Here is a 3395-nt window from a genome sequence, read left to right as displayed (position 1 = left end):
GTATGTACATGAAATGATATTCAACATTATTAATTATCAGGAAAATCAAAAAACCATGATGAGATCGCTTCACACCTATTAAAATGGCTAATTTATCAAAAAGACAAGAAATAACAAGTGATGGCAAGGATGTGGATAAAAGAGAACCCTTCCTTATGCACTATTGGTAGGACTGTATTGATCCAGCCACTATGGAAAGCAGTATGGAAGTTCCTCAAAAAAATTAAAAGTGGAGCTGCTGTATGATCCAGCAATTCCACTTCTTGATATTTATCTAAAGAAAACAAAAACACTGACTTGAAAATACATATGGACCCCCTTGTTCACTGTAGCTTTATTTACAATAGGATATGGAAACGTACTAAGTGTCTATTAATGGATAAATGGACAAAGCATTATGCTAAGTGAAATAAGTCAGACAGAGAAAGACAAATACCATGTGATCTCTCTTTTATATAGAATCTAAAAACAAAATCAGCAACAAAAATCCAAGCTCATAGATGTGGAGAACAGATTGTAGTGCCAGATGCTTGGTGTATGGGGTGGGAGAAATGGGTGAGAAGGGTCAAAAGGAAACAAAAATAATACGAAAAACATTGGTAGGTATAATAAACATTGGTAGGTATAATATTGGCTGCTATAATAAACTTCCATATACTGGGTGGCTTATAAACAACTGAAATTTATTTTTTATAGTTTTGGAGATTGAGAAGCCCAAGATCAAGGAACCAACAGATTTGTTGTCTGTTCATTGTCCCCAGCAATTCTCTTTTGGGATCTACCCTTTTATTGGCAAAATGGTTGCAGCAGCTCCAACTCCTGCATCCTTTTGGATTCAAGTTATATAGGTAAGATTACGTTTGTTGAAAAAAAAAGTACCACCTGTATTATTAGAAATATTTTTATTTTATTAATTATTTAAGTTTAATTTGAAAATAAAATTAGAAATAGGGATGCAGAAGATATAGGAATGATTAGTGAATACATAGAAATATATAAGTACATATGTAAATATAAGCTATAGTAGAAATAAGGACCAAACTATGCATATATGGAATAGGGGAACATGTCTTCTCTTAGTTCTTCTGGCTACTCTAATGATCAAATTGATATGAGATAGATTAATAGAAAATAACCAAATTTAATTACATATGTACATTCGGAGATTTTTTAAAGAATATAGAGCCCCAGGACAAATAATGCAGTTGAGACTTATATGCCATTCTAAAATAAGGAGAAGGAATTAGGGATCTGGGACTTGAAAAGGGAAACAGGCAGTTCACAGGTAGATGAGAAGAAGCAAATATTTGCTACTTATATTCTTGCTGGGCCCACAGAAACAATGGGACACCAGAAGGGAGTCTAAGAACCAGACATTGCTTGGTTTCTCCCTATCTGCCATACTGAGTTCATGTATGCTAAGGTGATGGATCCCTTTCTGAAGCAGGTATGACTATCTGAATTCTTTTAGGCAGTTAGTGACTGGTAAAAGGCTTTTCTTGAGTCCTATGTTTCTTCAAAATAACCAGCTTAAAAGAATCAATATCCTCAAAACAGACATATTTTTTGGTGACAAACTCTGCTCCCCCTCATACAGTTACTACAGATCTTATTTCTGTAACTCATCGCATGGTTGTGCATCGGAGCAATTGTAAACCAATTTAGAAAACATAAACATTACATGTATATTTTATGCTTACATCAAAATAATTCCAGATGGTTTAAAAATTTTAAAGTAAAATATAATACCATATGAGTAGTAGAAGAAAAACCTGATTTAAAATTGAGCATCGGTTATTTATTTTAGTGAATACATTCAAAGCTTCTGGATACTTATGTGCATATTAAAACAAGAATTATATAATTTCCACTGATACAAATTTTAGTGACTTTCTGCATTGAAAAACATACTACTCTTAACTAAAGCTCTTAACTATCTTGAGACTTGATATTTGGAAGAACAAATAGAAGTATCTTCAGATCCCTTATGCAAGTGCCACTGATTCTTTTTATTTTATATCTTCTGGAACATCATTTGTGCCTCTAGCTATGTTATTACCCCCTATCATTTTCCATTAATTTGTTTGGCATCCTTATTGTAGAAAGCTTTGGAGCTTAGTTTAATGATTTTATTTTATTGCTATGTTTACACCATAAGTCATCTTTTAAAATGTCATTAAATAAGATTAGAACAAAAAACTTAACATTGCTCTCCTTAGAATCTCAGTAAATGAACACTAGGTAGCTTGCCATTTATAATTAGTATTACATGGTACATCAACTAAACATCTTTCTGCATAAACCAATACTCTCAAGCTAGTGTATATAATACCTCTACAATCTAATGCACATGATGAACGAGGAAAAAATAATGGTAATATCAGGGAATTAAAAACAAAATTCAATGGTAAGCAATATTTTGTGGAGGCAAGGACATTTTAGAAACAAGAACATAATTTAAAATTCAAAGCAAGAAAACCATACAAAATAAATAAATAGGAAGGAATGTATACAAACAGTTCTTTTAAATTTGATATATATGAAAAATAATGCTTAACTTGGCAGATGGGCAAAAAGAAGAATGGATGGCTATCATAGTGGAAACTTTTTTCATTTGTTATATACCAATAAAATTACAATATTTCACATTTTTAAAAACTTTAGTAACAAAATGAGTTACAAAAGATTGGCTAGTTAGAATCTGAATTAGACATTTGGATGAAAATATAAAATAAAGGGAAAAATGTGTTACAAGGAAGGTCTTTGTAGGAGGTGCATTTTGTCCTACATTCTTTCTTACTAAAATATTTTTTTTTCATAATGGCAAATTTCCACCTCAGTGACATTGAATGATTATTTTATTGTTTGTTCTAAAGTTTTTGGAAAAAACCTTTGGACTATATGAGAAGTGAAACATATGGAAGTATTTCTCCTTTGCTTAATCACTTTAGGTGCACTGTATTTACCTCTGATTTCCCAAACTATTGCTTTTTCTCTCTTTCCATCTCTTTACACACATAGAAACAATGTGTATTTGAGCAATTTGTAAGACCTTTGTCTCTATAGTGGGAAATTAAACTGTCTCCTAAAGAAACAAAATACTGGCATAAAAATAACATCTCACTGCTTCATATCCTAAGTGAATATAAAGTAGAAGTCATTGGTTATTCAGGTGCCGGAATCAAATCGAATATAAGGAAAGTGTATGCATTTTAATGGACTCGTGCATTTTATTCGTTATGATTAATCTTTGTGACTACTTTTATCCATTGTGTAACACTTGTTCTGATAACATAAAAAGAGAGAAACAGAGCAAATTGGGAAAAGTATATATTTTGAAGACAAAGGGACTTGTGACTGATTACGACTGTCATCAGTTCTGAAATAGTGACCTG

Source organism: Pteropus alecto, unplaced genomic scaffold (assembly GCF_000325575.1).
Source record: "Pteropus alecto unplaced genomic scaffold, ASM32557v1 scaffold72, whole genome shotgun sequence".
Classification (NCBI taxonomy): domain Eukaryota; kingdom Metazoa; phylum Chordata; class Mammalia; order Chiroptera; family Pteropodidae; genus Pteropus; species Pteropus alecto.
This window is presented reverse-complemented; position numbering follows the sequence as displayed.